At 53.9% G+C, this 6,953-nt stretch overlaps 1 long non-coding RNA gene across 2 annotated transcripts; it reads left to right on the plus strand.

Moving 5' to 3' along the window:
• Nucleotides 1-3,199: 3,199 nt before the first annotated feature.
• Nucleotides 3,200-6,953, plus strand: LOC121105702. Of its 2 annotated transcripts, none has more exons than XR_005838320.1 (3): nt 3,200-3,254; nt 4,652-5,015; nt 6,007-6,953. It is a non-coding gene; the product is annotated as an uncharacterized LOC121105702 (long non-coding RNA). The 2 variants fall into 2 exon arrangements; XR_005838321.1 differs by having other exon boundaries at nt 4,652-4,719.

Genomic DNA, 6,953 nt, shown 5'->3' on the forward strand with positions numbered 1-6,953 from the left:
GTGCCCTGTGGGGGGGGGGGGGGGGGGGCTTCTACTCTAGGCACGGGGTACAGGGGAGTGAGCCACTCAGGCTCTGGTGGAGTTGGCGGGGAACAGCAGCACTCCCTTGCAATCGGCATCCGACCAGGCAGAAGGTTCTACTCTCCGAGTGAGACACAGGGATGGCAACTTGCAGAGCAAGATTTGTCTACAGAGCTCAGGGCTTTCTGAGTCAGAAAAAGGAGGTTCTGAAGCTTTGGATCCCCAAAAGACAGAATTCTGGGAGCATGGGGTTGAAGGGCGGCGTCTGGATGGGTCGCAGGTCGATAGCCATGCTTGGGAACGAGGAGCGGGACTCTGACAGAGGGCTGTCCAGGCGGGACATATCTGCTCAAGAAATCAATACGTTATTCAAATCAGTGTTCCCTCCTTTCCCTCTCCCTCCCTCTTCCCTTTGAAGAATTTGAAGAGGATGAAAAGCAAAAAATCTCCAGTGTGAATGAGAGAAAGGTCAGGATTGCAGTGATGTTTCCCTGAAGATGTTTCCTGCACAACCTCCTGGGAAAGAAAGGCAATAGCAAGGCGGTGTGGAGGCAGCTGAGTCCAGAGAGGTGAGTCCAGGGACTGGGAGAAGAGGGAGAGGAATGCCCTCCCTGGCCCTCAGTGTCCCGTGTGGTGACAGGTCAGGGACAGAAACTGTTGTTACAGGTATTATGAACCCGCAGGAGTACCTACCAGGGTCAATTCTGATGGGCTTGCAGGGCATTTATAAAGAAGTCCAGCTGTGGATGAACCCACATTTATCTGGGGCTAAAGTAGAGGAATAAAAACCTGGAACTGGTTGAGTTCTTTGCAAAGGTAGCAGGGGGCTTGCTGGGAAGTCAAGAGGGCCAGGAAGATGAGACGTATCTAGGAAGCACCAAAATTCCTGTATGGGACATCCTCCATGTGGACTACAGTTACAGAGGGAAACAAGACATGGGCCCCTGACCTCGGAGAGCCTTCACACTAGTGGGGCACACAGACCTTAGAATGGATCCTTTTAATCCCACCAAGAGGGTGGATCCAGAGACAAAAGACAGATGTGAGCAGCTCACTTGAGGGAGTTGGGGGTTTTCAAACAGAAGGTGATCATTGCCCTCGATCCTCAAGGATGGATGGATTGGAGTGGAAATGGTTTATTTGGGAAGTGGTCCCCCCAAAATGAGTAGGGAATGGGGAAGTGAGACAGAGAAGGGAAGGCAGTCAATAAAAGGTGTGTTCGCCACAACTGTAGGTGAGTTATGCTCAGTCCTGTGGGGGAATGCAGGCCTCAGAATTATCCCCCAAAGGCAGATATTGGGGGCACTCACTCACCAGCAACTATCAATTACCAGAGAGAGAGCAGTTCCTTCCTCAGGGTGGCAATGCAGAAGCCAACAGCCAGTGACAGCCCGCAGGCAGAGAGGCTCAGGTGTCGCAGTGCTTTGGGCTGTGTGCACAGAAAAGCTAGGATCAGAGGCGGGTGGGTGGACACTGGCAGTCTCTGCCACCGAATCCTGCAGAGCAAAGAAGGGTGGGCATTTAGGGCAAAGGGATCAGCAGGTACGAAAACATAGGGGAGATCAGAGGGAGGCTGAGGACAGAAAGCCAGGGAAGGGGAACATCCTGGGAAAGGACACAGAGGGAGATGTCACCTGAATTAGAAGGGATGATGGCAAAGACCCAGAATTATGGGAACCCCCAAGTCTGGCTCATTTTCTAATCTGTTCAAATGTGAATTCTGTAGCCAGGTTGTGGACCCATTGAGGCATAAATCATTAGGGCCCAAAGGTCCCTGAGAAATGCAGAAACCAAGACCCAGGGAAAGAAATGATTTAACCATAGCCACACAGCTGGTGAACGGACAAGCCATTAGAACCCAGGACTCTGGCTCATTAAGATATGAGTGGCCTGAGCTGAAACCATCCAGAGAGGCCTGTATCGGGAATTAGCCTTCCTATAGAGGGTATAGGAAGACCCTATAGAGGGTATAGATGACCCCCACACCCCAGCAAAGGGGGTTGGCATTCTCAATGTCTGTGAAGCTTCTGTGACCATAGAAGGAGAGGATTAGCCTGGGTCCCTGACCATCAAGGAAAGTGGGGGCTTCCTCCAGGCGTTCTGGGCATTTCTCACAGGGGTGGGATCTTTCTTAACGGGTATTAGACACTTGTGCCTGGCTTTGGGACACAACTGTATCTTCTGGAGCAGAAGCACAATGTAGGGCTGAATAAGGCACTGCCGGAGATTAAACATCCAGAGATGCCCCTCAGCTCCCCAAGGCTTCCTGCAATAGACAGGGACGGGTGCAGGGCTGCAGGGGCGAGCAGGAAGAAGAGGCTGCATCTGGCCACAAGGATAGCTGAAGGCACGGGAAGTAGTTGACACAGGCCGCTTGTCATGCTGTGCTGACCCTGTAAGGGACTGGCTGTTCCCTCTGAGTGCTGGTGGACGTTTGGAGCAGCCCGCCTTGTGCAAATCTGACTTTCCAAGGCGACCGAGAGGGAGCATTCATTCATTCACTGAACAAAACTTCACTGAATGCCTTCTCGATGCTGGGGATAGAGCAATGGGCAAACCAGACGCAGGGCCTGCCCTGTGGAGCTTGTAGACAGCTAAAACGTCCGCAGGTGCTGAGGTCCGCAATGTAAACAAGGCAAGGGGAGGGAAAGCATGTTATGTAGGATGGTCAGGGATGACCCCTCTGATGAAGGTGACATTTCAACAGAGACCTGAAGGCAGTAAGGGGTAGACAAGCCATAAGGTATCTGGAGTTGTGGAGAGGGGAGACATGGGCTTGGTGTTAGAGGAACAGCAGGGAGGAGGCCAGCATGGCTGGAGCGAGGAACAGAGTGATGTGAGGGCCCCGGTCAACAGTGCGGGGGCAGCTGGGGCAGGGCAGCGCCTGGGGAAGCCCCTACTCCAAAGCCTTCCGGAGGGTCTCACTGCCAGGAAGAGCAAAGCACAGAGGGTCGATAACTCCAGTGTCTGCTTCCAACACCCCCCACGCCAGGACAGGACACACAGATCACAGTGAGGGGAAGTTAGCACGGTGCCGATGAAAGCCCCCTCCAGTGTGGGCCTTCCTGCTCTGCCCACCCCATGGCCCCTGGACACCCTGCAGGGCTGTGGCCCCTCCCCTGCTTAGAAAGGGGGAGGAGACAAATGTTTAGAAGTGGAATACACTTCCACAGTCTCTGAAGTCCTCAAGTGCGCATGGAGACTGAGGAAGATGAAAATGGAATCACTGGAAGGTCAGAATCCAACAGGTGGAGGGTGGGGGAAGTAGCCCACCTTGGTGTGTTTCCTTCCAGTCCTTTCTCAGGCACATTGAGTCAGTCCAGGTTGAGATGGCTCATTCAAACTGGGTGATTCGAGGAGCAAGGGACTGTTTAAAAACGTGTAGGCAGGGTTTAAGGACAGGAACCCAGCAGGGCCACTCCCTCGGCTGGCCCCAGCAGGTGCTGCTAACACCCCCAGACAGGAAGGAGTGGGCTGGGGGGAGCCGTTAGCAGTACCTCGAAAGTAAAGTTCTATTGCAGGGCTGCCCTGGGAGAGCAAGAGCCCAACTCATTGTCCTGCTGCCCTCCTATCCCTTGCTGGGGCTTCTTGTTGGCTGGACAGCCCCCAGAAGCCAGAGGGCAGGGAGCTGGCTGATGCAGTCCAGACAGGGCAGCCCCCTTGCAGGGAGAGAAGGGTGGAGTGCGTCTAAAGGGTAAAAGGGAAGGGGATCTGCACACAGATTATAGATCTTTTTTAGGGGAACATTGCAAATGCTGTTTCATGGCCTGATTTCCTTCGTGAATAAACAGCAGACCAGATGAAAAGAGAACTTCTAACTCTGAAAAAGGCTCCCCATTAGCCAGCCCACTGTGTCTCACAAGGGAGGCTCTTTCAGGGGGCTGCTGTGGCTCATTACACTAACAACCTTCTTATTTATCGGAATCCCCAGCGCCCTTCCTTCTCCCGCCTCCTAACGAGTAAATAGTTTGTCCCTGCAGAGGGAATGCGGAGATGGGCAGGGGTAGAGCTGGGGCTGCCAGTGACATCCTTCTTCGGGGACCCCTTCTTGGGATGTATTGCAGCCCAGCCTTTCCCAGACCCTGGGTGCACGCAGTCACAGGGGACCCTGTGCCACTGCAGAGTCCGGTTCCGTAGCTCTAGGAGGGGCTGACGTGCGGCATCTCTCACAAGCTTCTGGGTGACGCTGAGGCAGTGGCTTCCTACTGCACTTTGAACAGCAAAGTTCTCCAGAAACCTTGACACCCATGCGCTCAGGCCCTGGGATGGGAGAAGGTGGAGTCATCACAGGCACCTGCTTTATATCTTTCTCTGCAAACCCAACCTTGTGATTAATCTCACAACAGAAAGCAGGGCACCGAAGGGAAGGGACACAGGGCCAGTATGCTCTGATGCAGTGAGCAGGTGGGTAGGACATGCTACCAGGCTGGGCAGACCTGGCTGGGCTTCCCAGGGACCAAACCCAAGCAGCTACACCAAGGGTGCTGGGGGGCTGACACTCTGGTTCACCCAGCCCATTATTTTTCCCAGAGCCGGGTGCACAGGAATCCTATTCCCACAGGCCCCATCTTCTAACATTAGAAGTCTTCTTTTTTAACGGCTCCACACCTAGATAATTCTCTTCCTCTAGAACTCCCTTTCCCACCTTCAGGAATGAAGGAAGAAGACCCAGGATTTCTTACCTCTGCCCATTAAAATGTGAGAGCCCCACGAGCCCGGTGTACGCTCTGCCTCGGTCTGCACTATACTTTCAGCACTGAGAGTCAAGCTTCACACACAGTGGGCCCCCCAGGAATGTTTGTTGAATGAATCAGTGCTTGCGGAACGAGTTCCCTCTCCATCAGCTCGCTGCGGCTCCTTAAGGGGCAAGTAAAGCACAGTGGGGGAGTGATTGAATTGACTGAAGCCTGGGACTGGAGTACCTGGAGGGAAGGACCTTTTGCTCTAAGTCTCTAAGGCACTTGATCATGGAACCCAAAGACCTCATTTTAAAGGTGAGCCAAGTGAAGCCCAGAGAGGGGAAGAGGTTTCCCCCAAATCACACAGCACGGTGGTGGCCGAGATGGAGAGCCCCGGGTCTCGGACTCCCGGTCCAGGACCTTGTCTGCATCACCACTCACGTAGGCATTCATTCAGCAGTGTTTTATTGAGCAACCACTATACTCCAGGAACTGTTCTAAACACTACGGACTCGGAATTAACACGAAAATGGAGTCCTTGCCCTCGTGAGCACACATTCTGGGGGTGGAGAGAGAAATGAGCAATAGCAGCCATGAAGAAAGTACACAGGCTGATGAGCTATGAAGTGTGTGGGTGGTGGGTGGGGGTTCAGCGAGGCAGGGGGCAAAGAAAAGATGGTTGAGCTGAAGCTCTCAACTGAGAATTATGCCCAGGAAAATAGCCCAAAGTGTCTGATTCTTTGCTCCCCACATTCTGTTGTGTATCTTCCACCATTCTCCTGTCCCCTCCTCACCCTGCACTGAAGCCATCGGTTAGACCGCTGTTGTCCGGTCCTCCTCTGGTCACCTGGGACCCTCTCCCCAGCCTCCAGCCTGGCCGGACCCGCAGTCTGAGCCACAGATGACCTCAGCTCCCAAGGTCCTTCATGGTCCTGCCTCCTTCAGTGAGAGAACTGGGAGATTGTTAATATTGTGCTTTAAGTCCCAAACCACCATTTTATAGGGGAGGAGCCTGAGGCCCAGAGAGGTCAAGTAACTTGCCCATGATCACACAGTCATTGGTAGAGTTTCTCCTACATTTTCTCCTCTATTGCCTGCCAACCCTTCAGAAGTCACCACAGCTCTCAAGGAGTGTTAAGCAAACTTGCATCCTTGGTCCCCTTCCCCCAGCCCCAAGGAGACCAGAGAGGGGCTGTGTGCATTCCCTCTCAGAATGTCGCCTGTCCCGCCGCTTTGGAAAAGCTGCCACAGATTCTCGCGGTGATCTTTGCTCCCCTCTCTGTCCCCATTTACTTTCCCACAGCAGAACTTCACCCACGCAGATACTCATCCCTAAGAAAGAAGCCGGAGCTTAGGGTCAGGCCTGCCTCTCAGCGGCTGGGGATGGATCCTGGCAAAGCCACCTCTTTCTGCACAGTTTCCTTGTCTGTAAATGAGGGCAATGGGTTCCGCCCACCCACCTCCCCAGCAGTTGCCAGGTGGGAACCGACATGCACAGAGAGTGCTCTGAGAGGTGAAGCCTGTGCAAATGTTCATCGCCATCTGCCCAGTGCCCCCTCTGTCATGTAACAGAGACCCTAAGCCACCCGGAAGTGACCCAGAACAAGCAGGTGCGGCAGGTGCGTTCTCCTGACCTGATTGCCAGCACGTGCACCAGATGCGTGTGCGGGATGCAAGGCCCTCTTTGCTGTTTGAGGTGGGATTCATCCTTCAGTCTTTCCCATGGCCACCAGTCTGGCCTCTGTCAGGATGTCCGTCTGTGGTATGGGGAAGGCACGGTGTCTGGGTAATTCTCGAGGGGCCCAGTGCCAGAGTCTGTGGGGTGACAGGTGTCTCTGGGGTGCTGTCCGTGCTCTGGCTGTGTCCCCTGACTTTACCCCCTCAGCATATCCTTTGCCTAAGGGCCTTGTCTGCCTGCTGGAGTCCACTTTGCCACCTGTTGGCAGGCCAGAAGTTCCTGGGAATAGATGCCACCCGAGAGCAGCCATCAGCCTGTGACTAAGGGTCATTGGTGGATAAATGCCCCAGCTCCTTCCCCAGTTCCCAGCACCCTCATGGGACTAAGCCCCTCTCACCCCCTGGGGAAGCTGACTTGATGACAGTCCCCTTATTGGTGTTTCCCTCCTCTGTCCCACCCCCTACTCTCCTGGAGTACGCTTCATCTCTAAATAAACTACTTACACTCAAATCTTCATCTCAGAATTAGCTTTTGGGGGACCCCAAACCAAGACCCTAAGATAATCCCAAACATCA

This window comes from Ursus maritimus, unplaced genomic scaffold, assembly GCF_017311325.1.
Source record: "Ursus maritimus isolate PB19 unplaced genomic scaffold, ASM1731132v1 scaffold_29, whole genome shotgun sequence".
NCBI classification, from domain to species: domain Eukaryota; kingdom Metazoa; phylum Chordata; class Mammalia; order Carnivora; family Ursidae; genus Ursus; species Ursus maritimus.